This window comes from Phalacrocorax aristotelis, chromosome 24, assembly GCF_949628215.1.
Source record: "Phalacrocorax aristotelis chromosome 24, bGulAri2.1, whole genome shotgun sequence".
NCBI lineage: Eukaryota > Metazoa > Chordata > Aves > Suliformes > Phalacrocoracidae > Phalacrocorax > Phalacrocorax aristotelis.
Genome location: NC_134299.1, coordinates 2,277,501 through 2,300,354, shown reverse-complemented (window position 1 = coordinate 2,300,354; position 22,854 = coordinate 2,277,501). Strand labels below are relative to the sequence as shown.

At 52.1% G+C, this 22,854-nt stretch overlaps 1 long non-coding RNA gene across 1 annotated transcript in view; it reads left to right on the top strand.

Annotated features, from left to right (window-relative positions):
• LOC142048082 (uncharacterized) overlaps window positions 1–22,854 on the top strand; it is a 214,769-nt gene that overhangs the window by 102,479 nt on the left and 89,436 nt on the right. Inside the window, exons 4-6 of the long non-coding RNA XR_012657394.1 lie at window positions 11,646–11,771; window positions 16,867–17,527; window positions 22,263–22,417. This is a non-coding gene — a long non-coding RNA (uncharacterized LOC142048082). The remainder of the gene's footprint in view (window positions 1–11,645; window positions 11,772–16,866; window positions 17,528–22,262; window positions 22,418–22,854) is intronic.

Sequence of the window (22,854 nt, the reverse complement as noted above, 5' to 3'; positions counted from 1 at the left end):
TTAAGCCATACATTACATGCCGATCTGAGCTGGAATTGGAAAAAGACCCAGCCACCCCTCTCCCCACCCCAGCGAGTTTCCTTTCTCATCCCAGCCTCTTCTGTACGGAAAAGACTATTTAAAGCTGGCCGTGCTTCTGCATTGGCTCTGCAGTATCCTCAGATTGTGTGTGTGTTTTTACAGGGCACTGCACACTTAATAAAAAATTATTTATGTGGCCTGCATTGATGTCACAGCAGTGAAACAATACCTTTCCTTTACTGCAGCAGAGCGGTGATTTATACGAGTGCCTGGAAAAGCTTCCTCGAAATGCAGTGCAGATGCTCCAGGCCACTGTAACAGCCACTATATCCAGTTTACTTATGGCCCAAGGTTTTTGAATCAGGGAGGTGATTCTGGGTGCTTCCATTTACGGCATCCATCTCAGGGTGCCCGGCAGGCTGGGACTTGACCGGCACAAGGAAAGCTGGTCCCTTTCAGGCCTTTGAATAATTGCATTCCTGCCCTCAGAATTTCGGTCAGCCTAACATAATACCCCCACAGTCCCAAATACGTCTGCTCAAAAGAGCGTTAGCGAACTGAGTAGTGTCGGCTTTGTAATTGCCAAAAAAAGCCCTTCCTTTGCGAGGCTCGTCGTGCTCCCGGGGGCTGCCTTCTCGTCTGTGCTTCGAAACGTGCCCCCGGTCCCCCCCGTCCGCAGCCCCAGCCCTTGTCCTGCTCCTCTCGCCTGCACCTCCCCGCTGCGCTCGCCCCGCGATGGCAGTTGAGGGAGGGAAGGCAGGCTGTCCTCAGGCAGTCATTTTAAGGATAATTATTTTGGTGTTTAATTCCGATACTGATTTCCCCCCATTCCCGTAAGTGGTACCAAAATGCCAATAAGCAATCGAGCAACTAGCGCGGATCACCCGGAGACAGCTTTCTAAAACAAGGCTTTCAGAGCAATGCCCAGGTCTCCCATTGTCTCCTGCAGGCAGAGCGCCTCTTCCTCGCGTGCTGCAAAGTTTAAACGCTTGCTGAGGCCAGACTGAATTTCCACTGGAAGCCTGGAGTAAAAGTCAGACACTGCCTACAAGCCGCACACTGTATTTGTTTAAATTTTCATGCTAGCGAATGTCTGTGACACAGGAGACAGGTTTATGGAGAGCGAAAAAAAATGTTGACAAATGGCCCAGTAATCAACTGGAACATGCAATAAATCATTGGAGTGCCAATAACACTTCCAGGACGAGTTGCGAAAGGTCATTACGATGCCACCATGTATCATGCAGCGCCAAACAAAGCAAACAGAACATGTTGGGAATAGGATTACGGGAGAAGCATCTGTCAGTTCTAATTAAGAATTAACTGTGGATCCTATATAAAAAGATGTGTGGTTTATTCCTATCTCCCTCCTTTTCCCACTTAGCTCTCCATTTTTCCCTCTCCAAAATAAAACTCAATTACTTAAAAAAAAACCCCTCTGTCATTTAATCTATTCAACAGCAGCAAAAATAACTCAATGTGACAAAAGAGTGAAGGCTGGAGGGGAGGGACAGGATTCTCTCTGGCTTCTGCAGCCTCTGTAGCGTGCAGGAGGGTGGCTCAGAGCCTGCCTGGATTGCCTGAAATCCCAGAAGTCCTTTGGCATCTCTGAATCACACATCTGCGATGGCTGCGGAAGGAAGAAAACGTACAAACCAAACCACTTCAGCCCCGCCTTGGTGTGGATGAGGGGTGGAAATGGAGAGAGGCTGGAGGCTGGGTTGCTGAGAAGCTTTTGGCTACCAAGGGAAGGGAATGCAAGCTAAGTAAGTGACAATAAAATAAAGTAGAAAAGTTATAGAGAGGGGAAACCCAATAGAGAAGAGGCATGGGGCAAGCAAGTGATGTGCCCTGAGAGGGAGTGAGGGGTCTGTGAGGCCATTTCACACCACATCCTCCCCCCGCCTCTGTCCCGGGTCTCTGGGGTTTTATCCCCTGAGGCTGGTTGTCCATGTTATTGGCACTGGGTCTCGCCCAAAGGCAGCAGAGGGAAGGCTCGAGTCGCTCACCTGATCAGCCGTTCCCGCGTGAGGAGCCCACCACCTCCGTTGCTGCGAGTGACCCTCCCCGCACAAGCCTCTCATCAATCCCCCCCGGCACCTCCTTCTTTTCACCTTGTCTTCCCCCTCCTCCTTCAGGCTCCCCTTTCTCTCTCTCCCCATTCGCCTGAGTTGTGTTTTATCATGTGGGCGCCTATCCCAGGGCTCCTGCTGAGCGGGCTATGCAAGCAGCGTGCTTTTCTTTATTATTATTATTTTTCCCTTTCTTCTCCTCTATATTTCCAGGCCTCTTTTCTGCTTAAGTTTGCATTTCTTCTTTTTCTTTCCTTTTTTTTTTTTCTTTTCCTTTCTGCTGACTGAGACAAGACTGTGTCCTACTTCAACATCCCAGGATTTGTTACAACTTCAAGGTGCAGGTTTATGGCCACGGTTGTCCCGTTTATGGTACAGTTCTTCTTATGGGTTCTAATAAACTTTGTAGCTCCAGGGTGCTCTTAAATCCTGATATGAAAGATAGAGAAGAATCATTATTTAGTCCAACTAAATATAAGATGCTTCACCTTGAAGGCTGAGGATAATGTTTCTTTCACAGGTGTGGAAAGACCCATAATTCCTGTGTACAGCGAGTGCAGCTGCAGGAAAAAATAATCAATTCTCCCCATAGAGATAAGTGTGCTCCCCCCATGTGGGATGGGGAGAAACAATGCCAGCTGGGACAGGCACAGCTTAAGAGGGATCCTTTAGCACAGGGAAATAACCTTAAAACTCTACAGAAGCTGCAGTTGACGGAAAGGCATGTGTTGGGTGAGAAATGCAGCCCCTGGCTGCAGGAAACTGCTTGTTGCAGAAGGGGAAATTAGACCCCTTCCCCGGCAGGAGGAGGCACAGGGCAGTGTGATGCGTCCCCACCCCGGCAGAACGCCTTCAAGTCTCTGGTCCCCTTGGAGCTTCAGGACGTTACACGGCGTTACGCAGAGGCAGCAGTGACCTGCCTCCGTGACAAAGCACCGGTCGGAAATTCAGCGGCGTATGTGTAGCTCCAGCTGCAAACAGCCCTCCCTCTTCAAACACGGGTTGGGGTTTTTCAGCAAAAATTTAGAGGACAAGCTCAATGGTCATCCGAGTAAACAGCTGAAGGCAGTTCTGCGGGTGCAGGAGGGCGCCTGTGGTACATCCCTCCTACCCCCTCTACCACCTTGGGCAAGGGGGCTTGCCCCCGGGGCTCCGTCCCCGGTCTCGAGCAGGGGAGGTTGCCCTGGTCCGTGTGCCCTTGCTGGGCTCTGGCAACGGAGGTTTTGTTCCGCCGTTTGCACCGAGTGAGCTGAGCATTAAAGCCAAGCCCGGGTGCGTGGCCAAGGTTCACGGGCCTGGACGTGTGTCCCTGCGTACGTAAGTCTGCGAGCACAGAGACAGCAAATCAGCGTACCTATTTCAGGGAAAATCTGTTCATTCTTTTCCCCTTCCCTCGGCTTTACCAAATCCTATCTGGTTTCTCTTTTGTCCCTGGGAAGGAGAAAGGAGGTCAAAGAAGGTGGAAAGGGCTAAACAATTTTCCTGATTCCTCCCCCTCCCCAATCCAATGTGTATTTTTCCTCTAAAACTTCTGCAAAGTACCAGGGAAGTGCAAGTGGTGCCTGACGGGGCCTGGGGTCCTCCATCCCCAGCTGCGCTTGTCACTGGAAGGACCAGCTAGTCCCTTTTTTTTTTTTTCCCCCAAAGTTGCCATACACCAGCCAATTATTTTGTTATGAAAAAACATCAGCATAATTGAATCGTTGTGTAGTACGCTGCCCTCCAAACCAGTCACCTAATTATCATTTCTCTACAAACAGCTTGTTTTCCATTAAATTTCTGGTTTTGTTCTTAAGTAAAGTGATAGGTTGTTTGTAGGGGACGGAAAAGCAAATTGATGGAAGCTGCAAATGAACTTTCAATTAAACATGACACCTCTAAAGCCAGCGCTATTTATGATTATGGTATGATGAGGGGAGGGTGAAATGGATTTAAAGATGTAACCTTGCAACCGCTGAGGGTTCATTAAAATTAAAATCCTGTGTAACGTGTAAGAGATGCCCTGTCAGTTGGCATAGCTGTCTAATTCTGCTCCCTCCACGGTAATATCGGAGGTGCTGGCTGCAGAATGTGCCTCTTGTTAAAATCTTTGGGTCAAAGCTGAAAAGAAAGAAAACACGCAACCCGCGTTGGTAGTTTATGTGTGTCTCCTTGCAAAGTAGTACAAGGAACCTTGGCGCTGCTTTTGCTTCACGTTCAAAGCAGACGTGGATGTACCTATACGTACACTTATATTTGTACCCGTACGCGAATGCAGGATCAGACTAGACTAAGGGAAGGGCTTTTCTGGAGGTTTTTGGGACTGTTCCTGAAGACTCCCATGGACTTTGGGGGCGGGGAATCTGCGGAGGGAGAATCGCAGCAATGCTAAAGCGCGTCTTAGGTCTTGCTCATGGTTTTGCAGCAAGACACGGCTCTGCACGGGGGCTCATACGGGTTGGGACGCGGGAGGGGAACGTCCGCCCACGAGCTGCGCCCGCGACCCGACTGTCAGCCCTGAGCTCGCAAGTTGCCCAGCTCTCGAACCGGGCGCCAAGCGCCGCTTAGAGCATCCCTCGGGCTTCACCAGCCTTTTTTTCCTTTTTTTATATATCATCTGTTGTCGCAATTATTCTTACTTGTGAGTGAATGATTCGGTGCCACTTTTGGCTTGTCTCTGCCCGAGGTTTGGTCCCTCCCGCAGGAAGTGCCCGGCAAACCCAGCGGCACTTACACAAATACGGAGACTCCCCATGAGGTCATGGCAACGAGTCACCCCGAACAGACAGGCTTAAATAGCGACCTGCCAGGAAAGTTTCCTTTCCTGTCACTGATCCCTTGAACCGGTTACTCATATTTTCTGTGGTTCCCGCAGGCCTCCAGCATGGTCAGCCCCAGCCATCCCAGCCCTGAATAGATCCACTCCCTCAGCAGCCAAATGCAAGGAGGCGGCGCTGTCACTAAAACACCTATTTGATTGTGCTCACAAGTATAAATAATTGGTTTTAAATCCATTGAAAAGGCCACAGATAAGAGACCAGCTTGTTTGCTTATTCAAATTTATGCAAATTTTTAAAGGGTGTGTTTCCATAAGCTCTAGGTCTCCTTGACACACACTAAACCACATCACAAATCATACCCGAAGTGCAGCTGTGGAGTTAAAGAGAGTGGAGGGCACAAGCCAGGGCGCGGGGAGCGCCTCTGCCCTCCTGCAGCCTCGGCATGCAAAGGTAACCTTTGCCACCAGGCTGAGCCACGCTGGAAGCAGCAAAGCCCTCCCAAAATGTGCCCTTCCAGCAGCCTCTTTGCATTTATACCGAGCAGGCTCCTCCTCAGCAGATGTTCAAGTCTCAGCACTCAGGCTTACACGGAGGAACTTCCAAAACAAACCATCTGGAAAAGAAAACAGCAAACTATTTGCAAGCTATTTCCCTCCTCTGCCGTGCCCCCCCCGCCCGGCGTCCCTGATCTCAAAGTCACAGGGACAGAGAGGGGAGCGCCAGAGCCGGGAACGGAAGGAGCACGTCAGCGAAGAAATGTTCCCAGCAAGGCTGCAGCTGTTCTTGTAAAATACGGCGAGGCAGCGTGGCTCGCTCGGCGCGGCCCGGGGCTGGCGAGGCACCGGCAGCTGTGCGGGCACCCCCAGGGCTGAGCGGATCCAACGAGCTTTTTCCAGTGATAAAAAGTGAGCTGCTGGGGGCAGCGGGAGCCAGGAGGACACGTCGGGGCTGGAGCTTCTCTCTCTTTGCTTTTTATCCTGGCATCCTCCCGCCTTGAAGAGGAGCCGGTAGCTTTAGCCCCCCGATGGGAAAGTGGTACGTTGTTTGCCGATTCGTAATGTCAGGAAGGTTGTCGAAATGCTGCTGCCCTCCGGCAGGTCCTGCGGCCCTGCGATGTCTCTGGTTTCCCGTTAGCTGCCTGCAGCCCTTCACGTGGGTGCGCTGGGGAGCCAAAATGCAGCTAGGCATTTTTCTTCCTTCAGCTTCCAGAAACATGAGAGAAAATGCTCCCTCCCACTGCAGGAGGGGCCGTGAGGACAATTTCTCTGAGCGGGGTCTGGGCTTCGTGTCCTGCATCCTGTTCCAGCCCCGAGCAATGGCCAGGGGAGCCCGCCAATGGGCTGATGACTGCTCTGGGGAAGGGTCTGTGCCCGCTCACGTCCCTTCAGAGAGGTGGCAATGAGCAACGTGCATCTCTGTGTCCCCGCTGACAGAGGGACGTGCCCGCCTGGCTTTGTCTGCCGTCTGCATGAGATCCACGCTCTCGCTCAAAGTTGGAGCAGTAAATTGCGGTAGGACCAAGATGGACCTGCTTCTCACGCCTTTTATAGCATCCACAAGATCAACAGCATTTATTCTGCCCCTTGGCAGGTTTTAAATTCGTGGTGCTTTACACCAGTGGCTAAATCTCACCACTAACCATAACAGCGGGGCGGGTTCCTGGGCTCCGCAGGCTGAGCATGAGTGCGTATCTCCCCATTAGCACTTCAGACAAGATGGTCCATTTATCCCCGCTCTAAGTGCTCCCGATCTTAAGAGCTTCTTAGACCCATGTCATTAGCCAAGAGCGGCTTGCACCAGGCGTAGGGCCTGGCTCGGCGCCCACCTTTCCTGCACGCCCAGGTGGCCCTGGTCCTCCCTGGGGTATGGTGCAGGCAGGAGCCGGTTGCCTGATGCTTCAATCATGCTGAAGGTGCTGGCTCTTCCCCCGCCTTCCCACCCATCTCCCACCGTAACTTCTCAACACCCTCTCTAGCTTTGGGAAGAGCTGAATTTGAAGAGAGCGCTTTGGGCACTTTCCATACAGGATTATTGCAATTACTACTAATAGTAATAAAAGTGCATTAGTTTTTGTAAGACTTTCTGTTACCTCTGGTGGGCACGTGAGAGGCCATTATGGAGCAGGCTGTGATCCTGGTGTTACGCCGCTATTAGATTTTCTGCTTGAGGGAGGAAGATATACGGCAGCAATTGAGGTAGGAAATGTGCATTGCTCCAGGAGCGCAACGCAGCTCTGTCGGTGAAGGGCACATTTGTGTCAAAATCGCGATGGGAAATACGTGCGTGAATCACGATGCAGCGTGTGCGTGTCAGGGCGCCTGTGTTCAGGGCCGGTGTTGGCACACGTGTGCCACACGAGGTGCATCCCTTTCCCTTTATCTTTTTCGGGATCTCTCCGGTCCTCTGGGGTCTCCCCTTCCCTGTCTTTCTGGGGAGCTTTCTGCACAGCCTAGGAAATTGGGTAATGAAAGCCGAGTCATACATTCCTGCTTTATGTTTCCAAAGAAGCAAGTGTGACTGTCAGGTTTACAAAAGATTGTTTATGTTCAGTGGCGTGAAATGGGGAGCGAGTGTGCGGAGCAGAGCGAGAGAAAGACTGCCCTGCCCGGGCTGACAGCACTGCATTCATCCTCCATGCTAGAGCAGACAAAGCGCTGGTGCTGCCTGACAGGGGCCATAAATCACCGCTGGGAGATGCTGTACCTACAGCTTATACCATTCCAGATGACAAACACACAATAATCCACACAGCACAGCACTTTTTCTCCCCTCTCTCCCTCGGACTCGCTGGTGCTCAAGTGACGACAAGAGGCGGTGAGGAAACCTGCAAAGCCTGGAAGCCTGCGGGGACCACGGGAAGGAGCGGGGGAAGTCGCCGATGCAAACACCATAAAGCCATGGCTCACTGGAGCCAACGGCCGTTATGGGGCAAGAGCAATGGGAGCACCGGTTTGCAGCGGCCAAAGGGAGGGGCTGCCAAGCAGGGGTGAATCCTCGCTTGCTAAGAGGGTTCTGGTGAGAAAGCCAATGATTTTCACTTGCTGCAGCCAAGCAGGATGGAGCTGGGGCAGCTGCAAGGTGGGATGGGAAACAATACCAGCACCTGGGACTCCGCAGCAGCCCGCCGGGACAGCCTGGGCACGGCAGGAAAAGCCATGCTTTCATGCAGCCTGGAAGAATCTTAGTAGCCTGGGTGCTGCTGACACAGCGCCCGCGTGCTTTTGGAGACGTGGCCTCGGCTGCGGACGCTGGGCTTCATCCGGAGCCCTGGTCCTGACTCTCCCCGTGGAAGTCTCCCGGTTTCCCCAGGTGGCAGATGGAGGTACTGGCCTTTGCCCCCTTTGGCCTGTGTGGTTTGTGCGCTCCCGAGCGGAGGCTCCACTGACAGAACCGGTTTAAGTCATGCCTTGGGTGAGGAGGGTGCAAAAGTCAGATACGCCAGAAACACCCAGCGGCGCGTTCAGCTCTCCGGCGTTTTCCCCACCACAGTGCGTTCAAGTCCACAGCGTGACCAGCACTGCCACGTCCTGGGTTTCTTTCTGCTTCGCCCGGGTTTCTTCTTGACGTGAAAGCGGAAACATGATCTTTGCAGAAGGAGGCAATGAAAGGCAGGGAGGCAGATGCGGTGCCACCACCCTGGGCTGTAATTTGCGAGGGAAGGGAAAGGAAAGAGGTCTATCTGGTTGGACAACCCTTAAATCAATGTATCCTAATTAACAAAAGATCTAATTCATCAAAGTGACAGCAACTCTATTTATATCACCTCCTTCCATGGGGGCTGATGGGGGTTTAGGGTTGGGTTTATTTCTCCCGTTCCTTTTGTGACAGCTTTATCTTTCCCACACACATTTTTATGTTCCGTTTCTGGGGGAGAAGGACTGATAGTGAAGCTTTCCTTGGGAATATGGCCATTTAATCGACATTTTTTGCCTCACCCCCAATATAGAGGGATATGTGGGGGGGAGCTGGGAAAGAAGACTTATCTTAGTGAGGTGCAGGTCTGATTTGGAGGGGGAGGAAGCCACTGAAAGGTGAGCAGAGGGGTCTGCAGCTGTGCACACAAAATTTGGTCAAATCCTGCACGTTGGGCTTACGCTCTGAAAACACCCCCAGCAAGAGCCATCGTCATACGGGGATCTTGGCTTTCGTTTGGAAAAGCAAACCCTGAGAGCTTGACACACGGCTGGATGACACCTTAAATCTTGAAGTGCATAAAAAGAAACCCAACTGTTTTGTTTTGTTTTAATATTTGAAACCTCGTGGTTTGGGGGCTGGAAGAGCAGGATGCTGAATTGCCGTATAAATACAAGGACCGTGTCATTTCAGAATTGCTCTGCTGTTCTCAGCAGGCTGGCTCTCGGGAAGAGTGAGGTCTGGATGTGATATAGTAACACAAAAATAGTAATAATAGTAATGAATCCCCATTCAGCCACTCCTCCCTGCTGCAGGCACAGGAGCATAAAATCCAAGATGCAAAACGCAAGCCCTGCCTCATGGGAAGAAGGAAGCTCAGAAGGCTGCTGGGGTAAAAAAGCCGCAGACAAACCAAACCAAAGGAAACCAAAGCAAAGCAAGGCAGTTTTGCCTCCGAAGTGCAGCCAAGTTCACAGAACACCGGCAAACAGGAGATGAAAGGGCCATAAAATGGAGCCGTCGTCTGAAGGCTGCACCAGCACATATATCCTGATGTGCCGGGAGTACCTGCTTCTCCTGTAGCCTAAACTTCTGATGAACCAACGTGCTTCAGAGCGCATTTATATGCAAAGGCGTATAATATGTCCCCTGTATCTAATTATCTGTCAACCTGAGGCAGTTTGTTTTCCAAATCGGCCTCTCGGCTGTGACTTTATGAGGTCGTAAAGAAAACGGTGCCACTCTCGCGCTGGAGCACCGGGAGAGCCTGGATCAACAAATTTCCATCTTTAATGGTGTCTCCTCGTGCAAGCTCACGCCCTCCAGCGTGCCCCGGCAGGGCAGCGGGCAGCCCCCAGCCCCGCGCAGCCAGGCGGCCGGGGCAGCGGCGGGCAGGGGCAGGACCGCCCCCCGCGCCCCCCGCGCCCCCCGCGCTGCCCGCTCACCCGACCCCGACCCCGGCGGACGCGTTGCGAAGTTTGGCAGGAGCCGGCGGCGAACTCCAGGCCGTCGGCTGTGAGAGCAACGCCACCGCCAGCGAGAGCCGAGCCACGGGTCCTCTGCCCACGCTGCTCCTGTGATTAATGATAGGAAGGAATTAAAAAGAAGGAGAAAAAAAAGAGCGAGGGAGAGGGGAGGGGAGCGGGTCAACAGCTGAGTGCAAGGCAAGTCGCTAGACAGGGAGTAATTAAGATACTTGGGTAAATATGATTAATAAGCTCAAACTGGCAGGGTGTGCAGTAAACAAGGGCTAACCAGATGGTACCCTTTCCTTTCTGACAATGCTGCAAGCTTTGTAAAAATAGGAGAGAAGGCTCTGGATCCTCCCAGCGCTCTCGCTCGGGGAGGAGGGAGGATTCAGCACGGGGCCAGGGCAGTGAATCACCTGATCGGAATGAGAGACATTTCCCCCTTCATCACACCCCCACCAGGGACGGCTGCGAGGGGGAAACGAACGGCTGTTCTGGCAGTGCCGGGGTGGCACCGGCTGCCGTGCGGCGGGGCCCGATCCAGCCCCTCGCTCAAGCACGCGCTGAGCTTTGCCTGCGACCGGCTGCCTTCATTTGGTGGAGTGCGAGCAGCGGGGAGAGCCCTTGTGCTGGTCTCCTGGCATCTCATCTCCAGCCGTAACAACTCGGTTTGAAAAGTCCTGCCCGGAGCTTGTCTGCGCTGCAAGCGCTCGAGGCTGGGCGCCGGCGAGACCCGCTGCTCCTCCCCTCCAGCTGCAGCAGGTGGCTCGTTCCCGGTCAGAAATTTCCCCACAAAACACTTCTCTGTCGGAAGATGCCATTTCACCAAAGGTGAAACATTTGCGGAAACGCACTGATTTTGATGAAATTGCATTTGGAAAGAAAAATCAAAGGAGAAAATCATTTCGATAAGGCCAAAGCATTTCAGTTTGACCTTTTAGGAATTAAATGGCATAAGTTTTTTTTCCATTTCAAAAAGCATTTTGTTTCGATGTACTATGTATATGTATCTGTAAGAACTATTGAAACCAGAATTAAATGATGTGATTATCCCAACATGTGATAATATATTTCCCTCGGTGCAATATTGCAAGAAATTAAGCCCAAATGCCTTTCTGCTTTGAAACAGGGAAGGGAAATCTCAGAAATGACAAAAACCCGGTTCTTCTCCGGGCCCTGCTGCTGGGACATGCTGCCAGCGGCCGCATCCCCGCGGGGGCTGCTGGCTCTGGGGCCCGGCGAAGGGGCCGCGGGCGCCGTCCTTGGCCTCCCACACGCTCGGCTCATCCGTGTAAGGTGCCCAAAGCGGAAGGGACGCTCGTGTCTCTCATCTCTCCTTGGCGTGTGCCGCAGGATGGGCTGAGGGCAGGCTCTGAGCGCAGCTAAATGTCTGAGTCCATAAAGACATTTGTGCCACCCCTGTGATGCCCTGAGCTGGGCATTTCATCACCTAAGCTCATGCACACCAGAGCAGCGTGATGATATGTTGAGGGCCTCAGAGCTATCGGTTTTCATTTGACTGTTTACTGTCCAGTACTTTGAAAATTAAAAATTTTCCAAGTAGCCCCAGGTATTAATAATAGATTAAATCAGCAGTTAGCTTTCGGCTTCCTTAGGACAAGGAATCTCTTTCTTTCCCAGCTGAAAAGTTCCCAGTGATAATGAGAACAGTAAACGTTTTATCTTTGCAGGGAGACAGGCAGAACAACGGGCACGGGAGGAAATCTCTGAATCACAAAGATGTCACCCGAGGAGCGGCGTGCCACCAGATCCTGCACAGTGCTATTTTCTCCCACAATGTACCATTTTCACTGCACGTAAGTCGTCTCATTATTGTAGTCAACTTCTCCTGGGCAGAGAGGCTGTTCCTCGACTGTGCCCACAGACCCCGAGTGTCACTTCTGATCTCGCTGGGACTCACCTTCCTATCCCAAATAATAACGCTGCTTCGGCTGCCGCATTGCTCTGCAGCATCCACAGGGCAGGGGCTGTCTCTGCCTGTCTGCATGTACCGTGTTTAGCACACCAGGGCCGTGACTGGCGAGGGCCTGTGGATGCTTCCCGTTGTGAAAAATGAAGTGAGAATTAGTTGGGAGGCTTCAAGGTACAGCGAGGCTGCAGGAATAGCCAGTGGCTCAGAGGAGGTGGGGCAGAGATTAAAGATAAAGAAGAAATTTCAGCTCATTGGCAGGGCACATATTTTTCCAATATAAAAGCAAATGGGGGAACCCTTAAATAAATGGACTCTATAAAAACGTCCTTTTGTATTACTGCCTCACCTTTTCAGGGGGAAAACACCAAGGTTTATTTTCATGGCTCCCGAATAAAAATATCAATGCTGCTTCATAATTTCACAGAACCAACAAGCAGTCCATAGCTATTTAAAATACACAGGCCCCCCTCGGTACCCACCATCCACCCGGCTGCAGGAGCAGCTGCCACGTAATTACAAGTCCTCATCACAAGTGCGGAGAAACAAGTTGTGGCATTTAGGAAAGGTCTGCAAAAATAGGTGTCAGACCTTAACTAATAGTGATTGTCCTTCCATTCTGCCGTAATTTACATTTAATTCACACATTTCATTTCCATTTAAAATATGATTACAGTGTTTTGAAGCACATCTCACCTGTCCCCTCCGATTACGGCAGGATGAAAATAACACGAAGCAGCAGGAGCGAGGCTCGCTGCCCCGGGTCTTGGCTGCGGGATGGTAAACACATGGTGCTGTTCTCTGAGCTGGAGAAAGGGACAGAGAGGACTTCCAAAAAAACATCACCCGAGCGGGGACGGAGGGACGGGTGGACACACAGACACACAGCCCTGCCCCACCTCCCTGCTGCTTCACGCAGGCAATTCTTGCTGCAGGGTTTTAAGCACCGACAAACCCAGGGAGTCAGAAGTACCAACAGAGAGAACTGGGGTGCAGAGAAGATAACTCTCTAGGCTGTGTTTTTCCATGTTTTTTCATGGAATGCATGGGCTTGTCCTTATGACATGCTCGTGTGGCACCCAGGCATGCGAGGTTGCAAGAAAAAGCAGCGTCTGGGCGCCGAGTGCAGCCCACTGCGAGACGGCCACAGCCTGCCCTAGGAGAGTATGAGCAGGGCCTGGGAAACGACACTGTGAGCTTTCGATTTCTAAGCAGCTGGTTTAAATCCAGGCCTGCTCAGTGAAAGCTGGACTAAAGAGCCTGCTCCTGTAGTACTATTGCATTCTATAGAAATAAGTTTCTATAGAAATAAGACGTTCATGTGGCGCTGAAGCTGGCTGGGAATTAGTGCTCCATAATTCGTATCCTGGAGTTTGCTCTTCGTAAGTCCAAACAACTTAGGCCACTCGGTTTCACGTCGGGTACTGCTGCGCTTTCCCCCCTCTCGCTGTCACCTGGCTCTCCTCTCGGCGCAGGGCTCTCAACGAATATTTTCCTTGAAGCTCGTTTCCCACAGATTTTAAAAAAAGAGGATGTGGGAGAGAGAGAGAATGAGACCAAGTGTCTGGGTTTCGCTTACACTTTATTTCTACCTCTGCATCACCTGCAGTGACAGCTCAGCTTGGCACGAGGCTGCCTTATTGTTGCTGCAACAGGGGATGGATGCCCATGCCAAGCTGCGAGCCTGCAGGCCGGGCGTCTTCGCAGCCCAGCAGCAATCAAGCGGGCAGAAGCAGCACGTGCCCGAGCGGGAGCTGCTCTGCAAAGCACGTGCAAATCCAGAGTGCACTGCAATGCCTCCCAGAGAGGAGGATCCAGGTCCCCAGGGGGGCCGCGGTGCTCCTGCATGTGTCCTGTGGGTACCAGCCGCTGCCTGATGCCCCCGGGGCTCGTCGGCGTGGAGCATGCGGCGCCTCGGCTGCAGCTCGAGGCTCTTCCCCGCTGCACGGAGGCGTGAGCTGTATTTGAGCACCTCCCTCTCCAGGCAGGCGAGGTGCTCAGGGCAGGAGGCAGACAGGGATTTTTTCACTGGGAGATTATGGTGATTTGTGTTCTCTGTCTAAATTCCAGCATAAATTTCAGAGCTGCCAGAGCACCTGCTTCATTTTTGTGGCTGCCGGCCTGGTGACTCCAGCACACCGCCGGTCGCTCTGGTCGGGCAAAGAATTTGCTATCTTTATTTGAATTTCTCTCTCCCCCCTCCCCCATTCTAAATTGACATGGAAGCACAAAAACTTTGTAATGGAGAAGGAAAAGCAGGTCCTTGCCCTTGGCAGCCTGGGGAGGTTTTACCCTCCCCTGGAGCAGATACACAGCGGGGGTGCAATCCCCCCTGCAGAGTCCTTCATCAAACCTGGGCACTGTTTAAGCCATCAAAACAGGGGTTCAGTGGGACAGAGCAGGAGCACAGGCCGTGTGGCATCTGTAGCAATCAGGTGCTGTTGCAGAGACTGATCTGGTCTGATCTTGAGGGGAATTTTAATTTCTCCAGGGTGCAAACTTGTTCATGCTGCCAGGCTGAGAGACTCCCCGCGCGTGGTCTCAGCAGAGCGTATCCCAGCGCCGATCTGAAGTGCAGCATGGGACAGTGCTGGGGCCTCTCTCAAGCTGGGTTTCACCCCAGACAGGAGCTTGTAGGTCAAAGCCAGTTTGTGAAGTGCTTTTTACCAGGGAGAAAGTTGCCAGGAGAAGCAGGGAACCCCGGGGAGCCCTGGGGAGGAAGCCATCCCTTCTGCATTTGGGGACAGAAGTGGCCCGGGGGAAATATTGACACACTTACAGTCTGCTCTGTTAGTTTTAAGACATGTTTATTTGTATAGCTCTCTGAAGCACATTTGTCGCAAGGAAAGGATGTTTTGCTTCTCTCTGTCTCAGCTGTAAGCGCTGCCGTGTGTTCGGAGGGAGCAGGAGTTCAGGCCGATGCTTTCTGCTGCTCCAGCCCTGCACCGGTGCTGAGGCTTGGTGCGTGCCACCCGCCCGGAGACATCAAATAATATTTACTTGGCAGCAAAACAGTGAAATCCTGCAAAACAAGTGCTCGCTGAGTAGTGTTTCACCTGAGCATGCTGAAGGCAGCGAAACTCTTTGCACCAGCCTCAGTGAGGTTTGGAAAAGTCTGCAGGCTTTTGTGCAACCCGGCTGCCTGTCTGATATTTATGGCTCAGGCACCCAAGCAAAGAGTAACCTGAAATGAAGGCACCTCTTCGGCACCCAGCAAACCCTCAGTGCGTTGTGCTTGCACTGTTGGGGCCTCTGCTTTAACATCTGGAAAACATCAGTTTCCCTCCTTCTGCAGGGCTGCACCCGCCCTGTGGCACCCCTCGTGCAGGGGACGCTGTGCTGCTGCTCGCTCCCCCGAGGGACAAATCAGGTGGGAATTACAGTTTTGTGAATGTCAAAATCCTTCCCAGGGATCAGAAGTTCCCAGCACAAAGCAACAAGGACACTTCCCAGAAACAGGAACCATCACGAACACTTCCAGTACCAACCCCTCGCCCTCAGGACTCGCTGAAGGAAAAGTTTACCCCCCCCACAGAGGTCTTTCGGAAGATTTTTTAAATACAAAAACTCTTGCCTAGAAAATAAATCAGGCTCGCCCTCCCCACCCTGTCCTCACCCGGCATCTCTGCTGTGCTGCGCCTGCCCCCAGAGCACCAAAAAGGCATGGACACGCTGATTAATATCTGCTACGTGTAGGGGAAAACAACAACCCCGTAAACAGTATTATTAACCCATGGGCTGGCAATAAATCAGTGTGAGAAGGTGACCTCAGCAATGCTGGAGTAATCCTGTGTGTCAGGGTAAATTTATGAGGCCAATTTTATTGGCCTGTATGACCCAGGCTCCTTGGAGATGTCTCAGTAACAAATCCAATCCATATCATTTATTAGCTTTGTACAGTGTCAGCTCTAAGCATAGGAGGGATCCCATTAAAACGTATTGCTCCCTCTGCAAAAGATGGGCACGGCTAAGCTGTTGGATAATTGTCGGCTGCAAGGAGCCCCCGATTAAGAAATGGCTCGTTGTAGATCTGCTCTCAGGTCCATAAAGCTTGCTGGGGCTGGAAGTGCTGGGGTTTGGGTTTGCGCCGTCTGCCCCTTGCCCTCCCTGCCTGCGCTGGGCTGACTGCCGCTCTGCTGGAGCAACGGGCAGGGTTTAGCCATGGGAGCAGAGGTGCCAGCCCTGGGGGGTTTCCAGCTGAGTCCCCCGGGTCCCCCCAGGCGCTGGACAAGGACCTGGTGGCCCTGGGGGCTGCTGCTCTGCCGGGGGGGCTGGGGGGCATGCAGGGACCGCGAGGTCGCAGCGGGAGGCGCGGGGTGCGATGGCGCAAGGATCTTGCAAAGGCATCTCGGGACAGCGCTGCAGCAAGAGGGATGGCGAGGGGATTTTTAAAGCTGTTCGTAGCTGAAACTCCTCCTCCGAGGCAGGAAACTGCTTGCAGGAGGGGAGGGATCCTCTGGCCAGGCCCTGCGGGCAGTGCCGAGAAAACACTCCATTTCGGAAGCCGCTCGCGGACCCCACGGTGATGTGCGTCATAGCCAGCACCCTGGTGACGGGAGCAGCCGCACCTTCGCACCAGCACCTCCCGGCTCTGGCCTCTGTTGGCTAACCAGAGCCTGGTGGAGGCAGTTTAAGTCTGTTTGACTGTCCCTGTCATCATAAGGTTTACGGATGGTTAATTTATTCTTTATAGCACAGTCATTGATGGCTGTTAAATCACAAATGAGAGCCAATAAAGGGTGAATTGCAGCTGAAATTACACTGTTTATATGACAGCAGAGTGCTGGCTAAAAGATTCATATGCTGCTGATGAAGTACGTTATAAATTTTAATTACCATAGTTTGTACAAATGACATGTTTGAAATGCTATTGAGTAATGTGACCCTGATAATGAAACTATAAAATAAATCATTAACTTTCTGAATGAGCTTTTTTATTTCCATGCTACATGAAGTAAACTTTCCAATTTATTCCATTGCAGCCTTCTTCTGGAAAAAAAAAAAAGTGAAGAGAGAAGAGTCACCAACCACCCCCTCCACGCTGAGGGACACTGACGAGCAAACCAGAGGAGGGATGAGCAGGACCACGTCAGAAAAGATGTCAGAAGACTGGCCAAAACCAGCCAAAGCCCCGAGACTGCTCATGGTTTCACCCTGGTTAATATGGGATGATGCCTTGCTCCTTGCAGGAGCTCCTTGCACAACCAGCTTAGCTGCAGGAGCGCAGAGATAAGAGCAGGGCTTGAGAACCAGCTCCGAAGAGCCGTAGAAATCACAGGCAGACAAGAGAGAAAATCTCTATTAAAGTCAGGGCATAATTATAACTCACTCATTGGCCAGGGGCTTTGCAGCCCGAGTTGCTGGAGATCGCCCTGCCCTCCCCCAGGAGCGCCCTGGATCTGCCAGAGCTTTGAAGCAAGAGCGAAGGTGCCTGAGCCCCCGACTGCTCAACACAGAAGTGGAGATAATTCCCTGGGTGGAGGTGAAGAGATGAGTTTCGGCCCAGCAAGGGATTTCTCGGGAGCCTGCCTGGGGAAGGAAGTGCAGAGTGGGCAGTTTTCAACGCAGCGTCCTTTGGTCTAGCTCCACTCGCTCAAGAAGAGGGGATGCTTCTTAAACCCTCTGGAAAGACCCTGATATCAGGTTGTTACCTTATTGTATGCTATATATTATTTTTTAAGGGATACAGGGCACAAAAGATGGGAATGTGCCAGAGCTGCTGTCTCATCCCTCTTCAGTGGGTTGCTCCAAATACCAAGCGCTGTGCTCCTTGCCCCGGGCACCCACACTCCCCCAGAGAGGCAGCAAAGGGCTCCCCCCAATCCTCCTCCAGAAAATCCACCAAGTCTGGGGTTCTCTGGCCCGACTCGCCAGGAGATTCCTCCTCATCTCCTTAATGAACCTGGCTTCTTTGCACACCTCACTTTTTGAATATGATCCTGTCCTATTCCCCAGCTTTGTCACACTGAAAATAAGCAGCACATCCATCTCACCTGGCAAACAAAAGTCAATATCAGGAGTCTCCAAATGGCAGCAGGGAGAGGAGAGGGGAAGGGGACCCGTGACATTTTCAGGCTGCGGGGATGCAGCAGAAGGTTGCAGCGTTAAGTACCATACAGCAGTTGGGTTTCAAGAGACAGGGTAATTTATGACCCATAGTAACCTTTGTGGTTCTTTGTGCGGAGGTGGAGATGGATTTTATTCTTCAAGAATGCATTCTTCAAGGCTGCTCATCCCTGGGGTCCCTGTGTGCGAGGGAGTCCTTATCCACCGAAACTCTGGCAGATTCGTGGCTGGGTGCCTCACGTCCAGCGCTGGCCGAGACCCCGTCCTGTCCTCTTCCCCGGGCAGCCTCTCCCCACACCTCTGCCCGGAGCCCGGTGCCGCTCGTGGCACAGGCACCTCTCGCAAAGGCCATGGCCACCCCACCGCCTCTCGCTGCAAATCTCGCTGGGGCCTTTTTTCCTCCCCAAAAGTGTTTGGAGTTGGAGGGCTTTTAACGCCTGCTTTTGTCTTATCAGCCAGACCGAAAATATTTCCAAGCAGGCTGCTCATGCCGCACTACTTACCATTAAAAGAAAGGACCACATTATTGCTGTTATAAACCATTGATTAAGGTTTATAATAGCAATAATCCCCTCGAAATTCATTGTTACTGCAGTTAATGACCAGTTTATTAGAGCGTTAACCATCCTTGGCAATGGGCTGAGTCGTTTAATGCTGGTAACGACCAATTTCTCAAGGGTTATTGCTTAAATAACAATCCTTTGTTAGATATATGTTCAACCACCAGATACTGCTCCAGCTGGAACCTTCTCCTGTGAAATAATTGTTAATTATTTCCTCCAAGTTTTGCCACCATGCCTCAAAGTTTTAGGTGGACAGGGTTGCTTAGGGTGCGAACTGTCAGAGATGCTGAGAGCGGAGACTGAGCAAAGCAAGGGGAGGGAGCCAGAGGCACAAGAGCCATCACGCAGAGGGACGTGGGCATAGGAGTTGCCGCTTATGAGGTTTTTTTTCCCTCTCCTGTCACCCGTGACCATCCCAGCCCCAGGCATGTCCACCCCAGCCACTCGTGGAGCTTTGCAGGGGCACCGGCTCAAGGTGAGAGCAGCAGAGCTTCCAGGGCTGTGCCCCAGGCCGCTGGGCACTGCAGCGAGCCGCCCAAGAAGGGTGAGACATGCCAAAGCTCTCCCTCCCTTCTTTTCGTACATTAATATGATCTGAACGTTTCATCGCGTTAACTATGTCCTATCGTGTCACGTTAGTATCATCCTGCTAACAGCGTTCATTTTGCCTGACATGGTATGAAAGGTACAGATACGATTACCCTTTAATTGTGTCATATTAGCAAGAATAAATACTGATATAGCGCGAGGCTGACACAAAACGATGGCAAATCCCTGGGAACGGGATCGGACTCTTGTTGCTCAGAGAGTGCCCAGAAACCCGACTGCTTCAGCACAAATGTGGTTATCGGGCAAATGCAGGAGCCGAGCAGGAGGGGGATCTGCCTCGGGTTTCCTTCACCGTCTCGCCACAGCCGGCGGGCTGGCCGTGCTGCCGGCTGTGCGGGGAAGCCCCTGACTGCAGCTCCCTCCCCCGTGCACGGCCCCCAAATTCTTGGAGCTGTCAGCGAGGATGAAAGGAGGCTGAATTGCCATGATCCGCTCACTTCAGCCACCCACCCCAAATGCCTAACCTCTAGCTGGCTTTAACAGGTTTTTTGATGATTTTGCCGTGAAGAAAGGATCCCCATGTCACCCCCATAAAATTCCATTTCCATAGCAAATTAAATTTCAGGCGTTCATGATTCTCATTAAGAAACACAAAGAAAATCTAAATTTGGGGGATTAGGTGAAACCTGAACAGTGCTAGGTCTGGGTTTGGTGTTCCACTCCCTCCTTTGCTCTTTGTTCCTGAGTTTGTGGGATCTTTGAGGTGTCACTGGGAGAAAAAAAAAAGGAAAGGGGAAAGGTGGATAACACTAAAATCTGGGAGAAGCTTACGTCCTGGTTTGGGCAGTGAGATCCTGATCTTCTCCCGCAATGCTTCGGGCCCCTCCAGTCCCTGGGGAGGCAGGAATCTGCCTAAAATTAAAGTGGAAAATACAAAACCTAAAAACTTTGGCTTTTTTCCCCCTCTATAGGAAGGACTTAACACTTTCTCTCTGCACTGTGGACAAAACTGCTCGCTGTAAACGGACCCTGGCTGGGAAAGGCAAGAGGCGCCGAGCCTCGCCGGCCGCTTTGGTCCAGCCAGGCTGGGTCTGTCTCTGGCCCTGCCACAACTGCTGTGGGGATTTGTGCGAGGATCCATGTTATTTTAGAGATAATGTGAGCAGAGTGGAGCATGCCACAGGATAATGGTCTCCTGCTGCTAGGCTGTTCTTGGCATTTATCAAGAAATGACACCAGAGGGAATATGCTCAAGGGAACCGAGGTGTCGATTCGATGACTGCTATTTCGTGATAAAAGTTAACAGAAATAAAAATGAATCAGTCACAAAACAGCTTATTTATAGCTGTGCCCAGCCCAGAAGGGGATCCCTGGGAAAGGCAGGGCAGTGGCGCTCGCTGCGTGCGCCGGCACCGACGCTGCCCATGCCCGTTCCCGGCAGGTATGGCACTGCACCTTCCCCACCACCCTCCAAACACCCCCTGGGCAACGGAGGGGCTGCTGCTCGTGGCGGACTGGGAGAGGAGGGCTGCAGGATAAGGTCCTCTGAGGTTGTTCAGATCAGACGTGATCTTCTGGCTCCCGGGACAGGATTTGAGCGAGCACGGGGTGACAGAGTGGGGGTGATGTCCCGTGCTCCTCTTCCTCCCTGGTCTGTGCTGCTCTGCCCTCAAGCTGCCCGCTCAGGCAGTGCTGCACCCTGAAAGTCCCCCCAGACAAAAGGAAACGAGGCAGCATCCCTGGATTTCACACATTCTCACTCCATCCCTGTGGCTTAGCAAATACAAACCAAACCCGTGTTGCACAATGCTTACAAAACCAAACACTTCTGTTTTGCCTAAAAACAAATATTTTGAGCAAAATGTTGATGTTGCCTGTGTTCATACATCGCCATGGGAGTGGTCTCTGGACAGAGCTGTGACCCCGCGCTGGGCTCGGCTGCGGTGACCAGACTCCCAGGCCACAGGGATGCAGGCAGAACCCAACTTCAGCGATGGGAACTGCTGAGCCTGGAGCTCTTTGGGGGTCTTATTCCCTGGAGGGGGGAAACCAGGTCTGCTGCTGGCTGTTTGCTTGCAGCAGGCTGTGTCCCAGGAGCTGCGTGGGCTCAGGGGGGCAGAGCATGCGAGGCGGGGGCCGTGGCTTGGGGGTCCCAAACACCAGCACCAGCCCAGCAGGTTATAGACCTGCACGAGCCTGCAGTGGTGTTGGGGCCTGGGACTGACTTCTGATGAGATACTGGTAGGAGCAGGAAAAAAGGGCCGAATGTAGGGGAAAAAAAAAAAGGTCAGCCTTTGCTGTAATGGCTAAAAATATCTAATCATGGGTCTGGTGTTAAGTTAAATAGCCTGGCTAAAACCATCTCATCACGGATATTGCACTAGAGTTAAACATGCAGCTATTTAAGGCAAGGAAAACTAGGTGGGATTTGGGTTTCCACACGAGCCCATCAAAGGCACCCTAAAGCTAAAGGGTTCCACTTTATCAAGGTGAGCAAATTAATCAGCTAATCGTTGCTGGGGCCAAGTTCTGGTCCGTTTCCAGCAGGACGGTCTGTTTTTGTTATCTCAGCTGTGGGCAGGGAGGAGGAGGAGGAGGGCAGAAGAAGGACGCTGCAGCACCTGGGTTTGTTGGCCCTACATGTAATAGGAAACAACAGGGGCCACAGGGGACGCGTCGCTCTTTTCCACCTACATGTTATTCCAGCCATAAATCCGAGTGACAAGCTTGAACTTTTCTCAATTGACATGTTTACAAGGGAAGTCCGCATTTGACAGGAAAATTAAGCATATCAATCACTTAACGAGCTCGTTAATGAATGGCGCTCAGATCTCTCTGATTTTGTGCCTGGTAGCACAATTTATTGATCAAGTGTGCTTTCGGCCAGGGCCAGATGTTGCCGTGCCTTGATCCTCAAAGCCGGGACGGCCCTGGCCGGGGTTTAGCAAGAGGTCATTTTCTCCAGCAGACCCCGGGTTCCCTTTTCTGTCTTCTGTTTTCCCTTTCTTTCTCTCCCCTTTCCCCACCAGAACAAAGAGAGCAGATGTGGGCTCGGGGCCCCTCACACCCACTCAGACATATGGAAGCGATCTCCTCTGTCTTTGTAATTACACAGGAGCTTGCTTTTCAATGGCTTCGGGTTTTATTGCACAGAAACCAACCTATTCCTACATAAAACATTTTTACGGCTTCTCCTCTAGGGGCTCCTTGGCGAGGACCTGTCAGGTATAAGAGCACGCAGGACCCCCTGGCAGCCGGTGGGAGCCGTCCGGGCGAAGCGGGGACCCCCGGGTTCCCCCGGCAGGAGCGTGCAGCAGCCGGGGACAGTGCGGGAGGCAGAGGGAGAAAGGCTAAGGTGAGGCATGGCAGTGGAAAGATGGGAGCCAGATCCCCCAGTAAAAACTAATAGCTTTCAAAAGGCAGCAGAAAACACAAAATAATCCTCAAACCTTAATGAGACCCATAAGTAAACCCTGACTGTATTTGCCTTCCTGGCCCTGGATTTGCCTTCCTGGCCCTGGATGTGCCCAAAATCCCATCTGTGAATGAGTTTGTAAAAGCCCCATTTGTCTGAACATCTCAAAGACACTCATGAGGTTGCAATGGTACGGAGGATGCTCACACCTCCTTCTCCGTTGGTGACCGTGGCAATGGTACGGAGGATGCTCACACCTCCTTCTCCGTTGGTGACCGTGGCAATGGTACGGAGGATGCTCACACCTCCTTCTCTGTTGGTGACTGTGGCAATGGTACGGAGGATGCTCACAGCTCCCTCTCCGTTGGTGACCGTGG